Consider the following 13463-nt stretch of genomic DNA (forward strand, 5'->3'; position numbering starts at 1 on the left):
AATATTTATTAGATCTGAATTCAAAACAATGCGTATAGTTGCCATTATTTATAACCAATGCACAAGTATCAAGTTTTCATGACTGTGTAGGTCACTCTGGCATAGATTCAATGTAGATGTGTAATCTAGGGTTTAGCGCGCCTCTTTCTTGGGTGGGTTGATTGTGAAATATGTGCACTATTTAGCTGTTTAGTATCCAAAAATGTTTGTCAGTGAGGCTGGATTTATAAGTCTGTAAATAAAGGTTGCTCTTTGCAGATGCCATGCTGTTTTCTGGAAGTTTTTTGCTGATTTTTATTTTGAAGGGAACTTCTTGCCAAAATACAGCTGTTTTCTTTTTTTCTTGCAGCAAAGGGCTACTGGCCGGATTCAAACCCAGGCTGCCTGTATACATGGGTCGTGCCTTAGACCGCTTGGCGTCTGTGCGTCCCACAGCTGTTTTTTCTATATAGTTCTACGTAGTGTTTTCAAGCGTTTATTTATTTATTTATTTATTTATTTATTTTTTACATATGACCTCCTGAACAATTCTTGAAATATCGTGAGTACTGCTCCTGAAATCTTCGGCGTTGGTTGTCCACACATGGACCTCACAGAGGGAGTCTATCCTTGCCCAATAGGAAGGTGTTAGATGGTCCAAGGAGGCAGGGCAGGACTGTAAAAAGAGCCATGTGGAAGCTTTGGACAAGGCAAAAGAGTCTACAATAATATAATGAAGTATTTTGCTATCATAGCTCAGCACGATCACAGTAAAAACAGAAGAACAAAGAGGAACATACTGACTAACAGAAAACATAATGAAGCATTTTTACACGCATGGCGGTCGTTTTGGTCTGGTGATACACATGCAATGTAATGCATCAGTGACATGAAATAAACAAATTTATTTCTGAATATTTCCTCCTGCATTCCCACATGCAGCCCATCCCAAGAACATTGAAATTTTCTGTCATTTTGAGCTTGTGCTTGGTGTTGTAGATTCACACGTAGTCAGGGGTTTTATAATAATATGAACAGACTTTTAACCCCCTAAATGTGCATAGAGGGGAGTCAGTATATGAACCAGTTGACATTTCAGAGATTTTACAAGATGTTTTTTTTTATTTGAATGTGACAGGAATGTGTACAGATGTGTTTTGGTTTATTTCTACCAACAAACATGGTGCTTTCTGATGTTTTTTCAAGGTTTTATTGGTGATACTGCAGTCAAATATGGCCTATCTAGTCACCTGGTAATAGAGGTAAAAATATTTTGTGTGGCTCATTTGTGACATAAATTGGCTTTAATAGTAATTAGATTTTGTACCCTGGTTGATTTCTGCAGCTAACATGGTGTTTTTGGACATTTTGCTGCGTTCACAGTCCCAAAATAAAGCAGATCCTTACTGAAATGAGATTTAAATGATTGAAAGGTAAAGACTGTGTTGTTTCGTGATATGAATAGATTTGCAGGACTCTAAAAGCATGCATCATTTGGTTTCTGTGTTTGTTTTTAGGTTAGCATTGTGAGCTAGCCTACATTTTAAAGTAGCCGCATTGTGGCTGTCGTTTTGATGTTTTCATTTCCACACAGAGTGATAGCGGGTTGTTTTGGTTGCAGCAAACAATGTGTCATAAATCTGCCAAGTGTGTACACTGCAGCTGGAGGAGGCGGAGGATTGTGCAGCCTTAAACGTTTGTGGTTAAAACAAAATCACAGTTTGTGTTGTATCAGAGATGGAGCACCCGCGCTGCGTTTCCTCAGGGTGTGGAGGTCGCCTGGCACACATTTGAAGAAGCATCCCTGCTTTCACTTTGATTGCTCTCCGACATACATGGCGTACATCCAACCTTTCAGGCCCTTTTTGGAGAAAGGATCTCCCCTCCTCCTCCTTTCTCCTCTTCCATCCCCTCCCCCATCTCCTCTCTCTCTCCGCTCTTCATCCTAAATATTGCTTGTGTACGATTCGTCTCGGTGTGTACAGCCAAACATCAGACAGGAAACAGCACTGAGGGAGCCCGGCAGCCTGATTCTGTCTCCCCCACGCCTCTCCCCCTCTTTGATATCTATCTGCATCTTTATTAATGAAGCAGACAATCACGCCGTAACTCTGCATCTGCAGGAAAACCAGACTTTTTGGCCTACATTTTTCTCTTTTGGTGGCGGAAAGATTCACTCTTCCCAAATCTGGTTTAATTCCACCATGTGAGGATTTAGGTTTTTGTCACATTGTTTACATCTCCCGCCTCCTCTCGCTCTGCCTACACAGCAAGAACTTCAATCTGCGCCTCACCAGATTGGCAGATGGAAAGGGTGGTGTTTGACATATCCTGAGACGGCTTTGCTTATGCCAAATCCCCAAGAGTGCGACTGACATGATTTAAGGAGCTTTTGTGCATTTCTTCTTCCTTTCTCAGAGTCGCCGTTTGATTTTTTGTGTGTGCCCTCATTCCATGAATCTTATCCACTCAACCTCATCTGCAGCATCACACCACACCTGACTGAAAACCTGCTTGACTCAATATTTCATCACTTTCTCCAGATGCTGAAAATCAGAGTCGGTCCCACTGCGCTTTTATGTTTTACTCTTGAGTTCTGTGGTGCCATGTTTGTGATCTTTACCATCTGATACACATCAAACAACCAAGGTTGTCACAGTTTTCAGTAGCTGACATACTTTGTGGTATCACCTGCTTTAAAATTATACATTTTCTGTCATTTTAACATGTCAGAAAGCTCCAAAGCTTTGTAAAAATCCAGATGTTCTGTCAAAGTTGTTGAACGGGGAAGCTCGATCAAATTCACACTCTGGCAAATGCTGATGATGGAGACATTCATGTCTATTACAGTGCCAAATCCAAGTCACTTATTTAGTTAAAAAGTTCAGAAATACTTTATATGTTCAGGGTTTCCCTCACCACACATAGACAATACTTGGATGGGCCACCCACGTATATTTGCAGCCAAGGCAATTGAGATGCAATGTCTTAGGTCAAAAATGAAGCTATATGCCATTTTTTCAACACTTTTCTTCACCTGTTGGGTGCTGATATCATCTCGTACTTCTTCACTCAAGTATGATTAGTTTCGGTACACCACCTCAGCAACAGTTAGCCTTCATAAATGCAGCTCACCTGCTTTTACAGAATATAGGGTGAGTGATGTATAGTGTCTATACAACATACTGTTGATAAATCCTGCCAAAAGAGCAGAAATACCAAAATTTAAACATACATAACTAGGCAGACACTATAGGATTTTAAGCCTGAATTGAGGCAAGATTTTCCTCCACGACGATCATGGGGCGTATCCCAAGTGGAGCCTTGTCGCAAACGATTATTTGTCTGATTAATCTGCATGTGTGTGGTGTCAACACGATTGTTTTACTGCTCCAAATCACGCCTTAACCTCCCAGACCCTGAATCATTAATATCAAACTCCCACATTTTTAAGATCATCTAGTGCGGTGGTTCTCAAGTGGTCAGGCGTCAGGACCCACCACTAGTCCCTTAAGAGAAATTGCAACCCAAAATTTTGAAAATTTTCTACCATTTCATGAAAAATTGAAAATAGATATACCCAAAAAGACTGGACAAAACAAACTTGCCACAACAGAAAGACACGCATGCATGAATGCATCTTATTTCAATCCAAGTAAGCATGGAAATTAGGTAAAACAGCTGTGCCATTCAAAGAAAAGGGGATTAGTAAATAGAAATCTCAAGACGAATACTTCAATGTACTTGTCATAGAAAAATCTATGTATGAATACACAAATGTCCCCTTAGGGCTCCTGTACAAATCTTTTGTCAATTTCTTTTTCCTGGCACACATTCACAACCCACTAGAAAGAGCCTTGTCACCCACTTTTGGGTCCCAACCCATCAGTTGAGAACCACTGGTCTAGTGTGTGGCCAGCCTTAGACAGTGTGCAGGAGTTCTCTTTCAATATCTGAAAATAAGCTGCAGTTACAAGAGCTATTTTTTCACAATCTGATTACATTTATTCTGACCGGAGATTTAAACTTCTCTGTTCACATGGTCAGAGAAGAGATTCAGTCCTATTCAGATGTGCGTGCTCATGCATCATACACTCTATCTGAATAAAACTGTTATGATATGCTTAGTATCATCCCAGTGGTCATATTCACAGAAAAATCCTTCAACATCTTTGTTGAAAACAAAACGCTGCCACTCCCCACCATCAGAGTGCTCATCTTTTTCTGCAAAAATGTTGAGTTGTTCTACGCTCTTGTGTCTGTACCTGATATTATCTGATTAACAATTCTGAGCTCCTTTAAAGTTAGAGTAACACAGTTGTCTCTACAACAGATCAGTTATGTTTTGCTCCCGCCATGTTTCATAACGAAGCTGAAAGAAGTCATGTCCTGTGGCACAGACACGCACAGTAAGACAAAAATCACCCCAAACAGGGAGAGACAATCAGATTGAGTGTTTTCAAGAACGCTGGACGACAATTGGCCACCCCCTCAGTAATAATGACGTTTCTTTCTGAATGACCCAGATCTGAAGACTCTATTCCAAATTGTTTATATGAAGCATGTATAAAAATTATTATTGTGATTATTCTCTGCATTTCCTCAATAACTGAGCAAGTAGACTCATGATACCATTTACACATTATGTTGCAATTGCAGATTATTACCAAATTATGCAGCACTGATGTCCATCAGCTGTTGAGTCTGGTAACATAGGAGAGTTAGCATCTTCTCATCCTTAGCACCTGCTTTGCATATATCTCAGGTATGGTGCATTTAAGCTTATACAGCTCAAACCACCCTCTTTTGTTTGTTTCCCACATGAAAACCAGACCAAAAGAATTTACAGATCACTGGCTGTGTTTCGCTATACCCTCCTCTCAGCTATGTTGACGCGCTGAATCACAAATGTTATGTGACGGTGACACAGCAGGTCCTGGCGACATGAAATTTATGTGTCTTATAAAATCCTTGAATCTCAGAAATTTGGAGCCAGTTCTTCATACTCAAACCTACAAATCTCTTTGCAAACCCGCTTCACTCACTTTCCCCAAACACAATAATCAAAGTCTAACCCTAATGTGCTCTTTTACTCTTAATCTCTGTGGTGTCGTGTTTGTGATCTTTGCTTCTTCACACAAACCACAATCTGTTCCTTCAGGAGTATCGAGGTAGACACAGCTTGACCTGATCACCTGTTCCCGCTCTGTTATAAACCAGATTGAGTGGGCAGATGCTCAACACCTCTAATCCCATTTCAGTTTGACAAGATCTAAAAGGATCAGGCCTTGTTACCCTGCAGACTGGCGCTTTTGTAAATGAAGAGTTAACACTGCAGCTAAACATATCCCTAGTTATCAGACAGTTACAGCAGATGCCACGTCCCATTTAGATTTCAAATGAAACCTCCGCAGAAAGTGAACGTAATTAACAAGGAGCTGTGTTACTGGGGAGACCCACATCAGACTGCAAACTTCCATGTGTGAGTAAAGTCCTGCGTTATCAGAAAGACATAAAAGGGGAGTTCTTAAACGCTGTGTCTGCTGAATTATTCATCCATCTTTCTTTCATTACACTTTACAATGACTCAGAGATGAAAGGAAAGACGAGAGGAGCACAGTGAGATAGAGGAGTGGGGGCTTGTGGTCTTGGCATGGCTGGCGTCTGCCGAGCGCTGGTATCTCCCGAGGGCAATGCAGCGTCTCCCTCTCCTCCCCGGTTTCCTGTTCGCTCGCACAGCCGAGCAAAGCTGCAGCCTTTGCCCGCTGCAGCAGAACATCACAGAGGTGACATTGGTCTAAAAAGCTCCCAAAACTAACCGGCTCCCAAACCTCCACCCGCAGTCTAACTTCAAATCTTCTTTTCTGTCATATGATTCAAGACACAAATAGGATTGGCAGAGATGTGAGGAGGGTGTTTTTATGCCAGTGAGCAGTGTGGAGAAAGGAGGAGGCTGCAGGAGTTTATTTATTGAGATGTGTCCGTGTGTTTGCTCTCCCACAGCTCCTCGGTGTCGTCGTTGGGAGACAGAGGTGCCTGACAGGAGACGGACTCCTCTTCAAGGATCATAAGGGAGCTGAAATCACAGGTCAGTCTTTTTATTATGCTGCCACTCGGTTAGATTACTCTGAGTTTGTATAGAGCATGGCCAAGTCTTACAGCTATCTTACTCTGCAGACTACATTTGAGTGATTCAGTTATATCTATACTGGCATCTTTGAAGTCATCAGTTTTTCATATTCATATTCAGGAGCTGGCCTTTCCCTAAAGGATTTTCTGTTTATTTCTTGGCTCAAGTCTTCATTTAATGCCCATTTTATGCCCAAAAGGCATCAGACAAAAGCAAAGAATTGTCAACACTGTTCTAAGAATCCAACATCCTGTTTCCAGCTTTAATGGAGTATATTTTTAAATCCAACATATCTAGCACCCTAACCTTTTATGTTGGGTTGACTCATTACCACTTAGGTGGCCCGTTGTTTCACTGACAGATGATAAAAATGCACTTTTGTCCTCCAACTTTAACCTCAATGTAAAGTCAGAGTGCTTGTCAGGCTGTTGCGCTGTTTACTTTTTACTACTTTTGCACTTACAACCTGTTTTGGGCATTCAGATACCAAGTGGCTGCAATCTTGTACCTGCTTCTATATTATGTATGTCCTTAGAGATGATCTGATATCAAACTCAAATGTCCGCTTCTTATGCAAACAACATCACAGCATCATTTACGTGTCTGTCTTACCTTGGCATCCCTCCTTCTGCGTGCAGAGAGACACTAGCAATACAAATGATTAGGGGTGTATTAGTCACAAGTTAAGAGGCTAGTGGTGACTTTTTAACATGCTTTTAAAAGACACAGTCATATGCTATTTAGCACACAAAAGCTCAGGAGCTACTGGTTAAGAGTCCATGTCTACAGGGGCAATTTCTGCGTTTGCAACACTCATTTTCAATACAAAAGCCAATGATTGAATTCATTTGAGGGAACATTTATTTTAATGTCTTTTCATTACAGAGCATAAGGCCTATGGGATGAACCAAGAGCGTAGAGCTATTTCCAACTAATGTCGCCAGCTTGGACTTTGAGTAAACAGTGTATAAAATGTTCAACATTCAGCAACATAAACAGCACAAAACTTTGCAGCATAAATGTAAAATATATACAGAGAATGTAGTCTAGTTTTTGTACTCAGGCTTTGTACATGTAGGCAGGTATTTTCGTGTTTCTGTGTAGAAAACTGGGAAAACTGAGGTTTAGACCTGTAACGTCACACTGTGTACCAGTCTCTCTTATGTTTGTCATCACTTGTGTCCCTTTTGTTTCTATAGCAACGGCGGATATAGTTAAATTTGCTGACCGGAGTTGCGACAGATAGTACGACATGTGTACGCTAGGGCTGGGCAATTAATCGCAAATTCGCAGATTTTCTAAATCAAAATGAGAACAGTACAAAAAAATATTATCCCTCCAGTATAGCAATCGATGAAATTTGCTACAGAGCCAAAATCCCAATTAGATATTTTTTCAAATTGAATAAAACATAAGATGAGGAACCTAAAAATAATTGCATATTAAATCGCAATATTGGGGAAAAAAATCGCAATTAGATTGTTCTCTCAAATTGTTTAGCCCTAGCGTATGCATGCTAGCACAGTTGCGCTTCGTCTATACTGATGAACCGAGACGCCTGAATAGAGTGTGAAGCTCTCTGCTGCTTTATTAAACACTCCAAAGACATAACCTTCTGCCAGCATCAGCAGTTTTAAAAAGACCCGGTTAGTGCTGATGGGACAACTTTGAAAAGTGTCTGTGAATGAGCTGCTTCAACCATACAGTGAAGGATAGACTAGTGTTGGCATGGTGCGAATTTTACAGCTGTGCATTTTTACGTCTTCATGTGGAGGAAGATGTTTTAAAAACTCTGTATGCGAACAAGGTTTTTTTTTTTTTAATATGGGTGAGGAAAAACCCTGGTTTTAAAACATAAGAAACCTTGTCATCTCTCTTGCTACTCTTAGTTGAAATCAGTTTTAACTTTGGGAACAGCACCACGCTCATTTATGTCATTTCTCTGTCACTGGCCAATCAAAATCAAGGAGAGGCGGGACTTATGACACTGGCAGAAGAGAAACTGATCTGACTTGTCTTTTTAAGGGTGTCCATGTCTGTTGCTAATGCAGGGTAATACAGGATTTCTTTTTAATGTTTCATTGTGATATTTCCTTGTAATAGAGGGATATATAAAGCATACAGAGCTGTGAGGAAGCACTCTGAAACTGAGGTTGTGAATTAGGGCTGAACGATTTGAGAAAATAATTCAATTGCAATTATTTTTCCAATATTGCAATTTGATATGCAATTTCTGTTTAAGTTTTTCATATTATGAATTTTCAGCCAACCTAAGAAATAAATCATTCTGTACTTTAACCAGCACAATATACAATAGATACAAATAGGGCTGAATGATTTTAAAAAAATATTTAATTGTAATTGTTTGTACTCATATTGCGAACTCTACATGAATTGTTGTGTTAAAGGAAATGATAGTATTTATGTTTATATCATTTTGATGAAAAAAAAAACATCTATAAAAAGTGGAAAAATATGATTTTTTGTAGACTATTAAAAAAAGTCACTTCTATGTTTGCATGATGTGTAGGGTATAACATCTCTGCTGCAAATAAACAAACAAACAAACAAACTGGAATTTTGTCACATATTTCAGATTGAGGAAGTATTGCACCTTCTGCAATTTGAAAACTGCAGTTGGCCATATTGCGATTCAGTCTAAATTTTGATTAATTGCCCACTGTCCGGTAAGATTAAGATTAAATGACAACTCAAGATGAGAAGTTATGAGGGAGTGAATTATTGTTCATGGACTAGCTAATTCTAAGAGCTGAAAAACAAGAGCCAGCGCCAGTAAGAAAGACAGATCACTGTGTTAAATTTTGTCTTCGTTTTCAATTATATAAAAAGGCTAAATGGTACCAAATGGAGAGCCTTTTTTTTTTGGAGCCAAAAAACTTGCTCTTAGCACTGAGCTGAGCCAAAACGTCTGGATCTCTACAAAGAGACGCAACCCTCATAACTTTTAATGAGGATAAATGGACTTAATAAAGCTCTGCTTTTTGTTTACTAGCAGAATACCACAGATTACATCAGCTGATCTTTATTGTGTGCCGGTCCAGGTTGCGTCTTCACAACCAGTCTAATCTAAAAAAAAACGTCTTAGACCACCTCTGTATGCAGTCTGAGCTCTCAGATGTCAGTTTGTCTTCCAGATACCTTGAGTCCACACAATGGATATGGAGTCGCTTCTGGTATCTGAATCACCAAACTGGATATAAATCATGATAATGCATTTTATAAAAAGGGTTTGTATTCGTGCTTTACTGCTCTGCTTTGTAATTCAATCTATTCCCAAAAATGAAAACCTAGAAACAGAGATGCTATTACTTTTAGCACAGTGACGCACTGTGAATAAAGTAAATATAGCCTGAAAAGGTGAAACAAGGGCTAAAGCCCCAAAATAGGAAATGGACGTGTGTTAAAGAGCTCCATAGACTCAAGGTTATCTCCTGTCTTTTTGTAAATAATGCTTGTGCTTCTGTTTTCATTGACCGAATGTCTCAGCCATAAACAGCTGATTCTGTTTCTCAGTCTCCTACTGAAGTGGTTGATACGGCCATAAACTAAAGCAAAGTGATGTTTGACCCGCTTCCGATGACACTTTTCTGTTTGTTTATGATCATGCTCTTTCATAGACCCTGATCTTTTTCTGTCTCTGCGGCGTTCCACCCATGAAAAGTTAAACTGACCTTTCCAGAAGTGCTGCTGGGTAATTTGTTTAAAAGGACACCATGACTATATATTTACAGTAGATGACACGTTAGTTTTCCCCAGGTGTACCGTTACGTTTTATTTGTTTGTGATGAATGCTTCGCCAGTGTCCCTCAGCTCTCATACTTCATGTTCAGGTATCCATTTGAGTCATTTCAGGGGGGACAAAAGCTCCACATGCTCTGCTGGCTCGGAGGCGAACACATGATCCTCTGTGTTTTGTTCGCTGATTTGAACGCTGAGCCTCGCTGCACTTTGTTTACACTTGGCAATGTCGCGTTTAGTGGCTGTGTGTCTTTCTGAGAAGGCTGGATTTACTAAACAAAACAAGAAAATCTGAGCTGACTTTGACCCCTGCTCTTATCTGTTTACTTCTTTATCTCTTCTTCACGGTTTACCCTTCATATTATCAGTTACAGCGTCTTTTCCCCTGTTCTGTCAGCCTTGTATTTCTCATATTTACAGTCAGAAAACAAAACAAAGAGGCTCTTTGTCCATATGCTTCAAATGTACTGCAGAACAAACATGATACTCATATTTTTCTTTGGCAGGCATCAAAATAAGGAGCATTTGTTCCACACAAAACACGCCAATTTCCTCTTCGACCTTATGAGTGTGATGGCAACAAAGAGTTACTTTTGATTTTTCCTAATAGATAAATGTTCAGTGTGCTAAGATATGTAATCATGATGTAAGTAAGGCCAGCACAAATACCTGGATTTTAATTGCGACAACCACTGAGATCAGATAAACATGACGGTTAGCAATTTCCTGTTTCAATGCATGCTCCCACTATTGTCATTTATTAAGATTTTAAAAGAAAAAGATCCATCACCTTTTTAAAATCTTTAAATATGTACCTGGTCCATTAGAATGGAGATAATGCCAAAAAGGAAGTTTGTGGGATCTCAACAAGGAGGAAAATCTTGATCAGACGTTTTTCTAAGCATATGAACGCTCCAATTCTAACAGCTTTGTTGTTGCTTTGCTTCATCTTTTACCACGGCAGCATAGATAGAAGATACACACTGATGTGGTGCACACTAATGACGTTTCTTCCTTACATATTGGCATACATCATAGCCTGTGATTCAGTGGGGTTTAGTAGGAGTTGTCATTTTACAGACTGCACACATCAAACTTGATGCTGTATTAGATTCATGTCACACAGCGTAGCATGCAGAAGGCATAAGTCTCATCTTCCTCCAAAGGTAGTTGAAGAGCACTTTAAAGAGGACATATTTTACCCTTTTAAGACAAGTTTATAATTGTCTCAGAGGTCCCTAAAACATGCCTGTGACGTTTGTTGCTGACAAAACTCTCTAGTATTGGATTTTTCTAAAAACCCCTCTGTTCCAGCCCTGCTCAGAACAAGTTGTTTCTGTGTTTATAGCTTTGAATGTTACAGAGTCGTCTGACTCTACCCCCGACTCCGCCCCTCTCAGGAAATGGATATGTCTTAATGGATGTGGCTCTCCTGATCAGGATCAGGAGAGGAAGGCGGAACTTTCTTCCAAGTGGGGATGGCCAACCGAACCTGAGGGCGTTGCCAACTCCCCACATGAGGTCATGAGGGTAAAATCTGAGAACAGCTTGTTTAGGAACACATTTTCTGAAAGGTGGAGAAAGAGGGGGGGTGAAATTTTCTAGTACTTACGGGGATTGTGGACAGGCCAGGGGCATATATATTTTTGTTAGAAAAGCCTCAAAAAGGGATTTTTGCATATGTCCCCTTTAAGTTGTCAAATTATCACTGCTGTACCTTTTATGTGGTATAATTTCCAAATGATGGCTTGGTTGCCCTATCTGATATTATATAGCATTTTTTATATATAGATTTTGCCTGTTTATGTCTTTAATTAGAGAGCAGGACAGCGGCTTGAGTAGGAAACAGAGACGAGAGAGTGAGGGAGAGACATGCAGGAAAGGAGCCACAGGCTGGACTTGATCCTGGGCGGTCTGCATACGTGGGTCGTTACCTCATCCATACCCCATCTGTGCCCCTTAAAGTCTGGCCAGAAGAGTAACAAACGCCACCCGACCCGCTTTATATAGCATTTTAAAAGAGCTTATGTCTGAATTGCTTAAAGAAAGGGATTACAACTGCTTTAAATTGTGACTTTAAGTTGGGCATAGGTTTGCAAAAATAAGAGTGCTTTTATAAATGTATTCATAATTACTCTGTGTATCTTTAATCGTATTGCTGCAGGAGACCACTGGAGAAGAGACCTCAGTGTCAGTGGGTTCCCCCAGTAAAATAAAGGATTAATAAAGAAATATGAATAAAAGTACAAAACAATACAAAATAAAGCAACAGTTGGTATAAAAAAATCTCTTAATTATCAACATTAGTTACGTACCAAAGCTGTCATTTTAAGCTTAAATATGAAGTTTAATTTGATTGACTATATTCTTAGATAAGGATCAATACTTATTCTTTGATATTAACTTTTGAGTATGTACACTGTGTAGTCTAACAGAACAGTGGGTGTATTTAGAAGCCACTCCTGTCTCATATTTGACCAACTGTTCGGGGCGGGTGTGGGCCGCAATGCCAGCACAGATTTTTTTTCCCAGTCTGTCTCTGGCAGTTGGTTAGTAGTAGCAGAATTTTTTTTAATAAACCATGAAAGAAATAAGTCAAAAATGAAGTGTGATTGATAATTATTAAGATCTTAATATTGATCAAAATAATTCAGGATGTTAATTTTTACCAAAATCGTGCAGCCCTAGTATGATTGTTTTAATATACTGCATGAATTATGTTTTTATTATATAATTTGTATGGTTTACTTGCTTCCTATACTTAAGTGAAAAGCAGAAAACTTTATGTAATCATGGCCACATGTATAAATATCAGATCCAGAGATCAAATAAAACAAAGACCATACTTTCTTATTATTCAAAACAGACTTTATGGGAACTATTCACCCAAGGATAAAAATGTCTGTTTTCCAGATGGATCTGAGATTATTTAGACATCAGTTTTACAGTTTGGTCAATGCTTTTGCTGTTTTTTCCTGAGTAGGATATAGATTTACACCCTAATTTAATGGCATTGCCCTCTGAGCTATAGAGTTGAAACCGGAAGCTAAGTTTTCCTTAATCCTGCAGACAAAAGGATGAAGTGCCTGAAAACACAACTTTCCTGGCCTACGTTTGAATAACAGTATAATGGTATGAGAGTCTAACAGTCACAGTACATTTCTCTTCATTTAGTGCTTTTATATTTTAAGGCTCCAAGTACATTTTCTTGTTTGTACTGACATAAATAACTTGTGTACCATCCCCAGTGCGTGACTTTTCCTTAAAACACTCCCCTCAGCACTCAGCCCTGCAGAGTTCAGAGCAGAAACATCAGACCTCTCTAAATGTCTCTGGTGGTTTCTCTCTGATGCTGGAGCAGCTGAAAGTCTGCCAGTGGAGCTCTGTGGAAGGAGCTCCCTGGCACTGCAGCCCCACCGGGACATACTGACCCTCTCCTCTGCCCCGTCAATGACCCTCTGTGTGCTGTGAGTTAAAGGCCGGTCACAGGCTACAAAACCACCATGAAGACACTGATACAGGGCATAAAGGAGCCAGCAGCCCCTCGCTCTCGCTGTCTCTCCGATCTCCTCTGTTCTTTTCCAAAGGGTTTAAA

General features: G+C 39.7%; 1 protein-coding gene across 1 annotated transcript in view; it reads left to right on the plus strand.

Annotated features, from left to right (window-relative positions):
- nckap5l (NCK-associated protein 5-like) overlaps positions 1–13463 on the plus strand; it is an 87324-nt gene that overhangs the window by 40007 nt on the left and 33854 nt on the right. The window contains exon 2 of the mRNA XM_041798765.1: positions 5983–6067. The gene's annotated coding sequence lies outside the window, so the exon portion shown is untranslated. The remainder of the gene's footprint in view (positions 1–5982; positions 6068–13463) is intronic.

The sequence above is a fragment of the Cheilinus undulatus genome, linkage group 11, assembly GCF_018320785.1.
Source record: "Cheilinus undulatus linkage group 11, ASM1832078v1, whole genome shotgun sequence".
Lineage (NCBI taxonomy): Eukaryota > Metazoa > Chordata > Actinopteri > Labriformes > Labridae > Cheilinus > Cheilinus undulatus.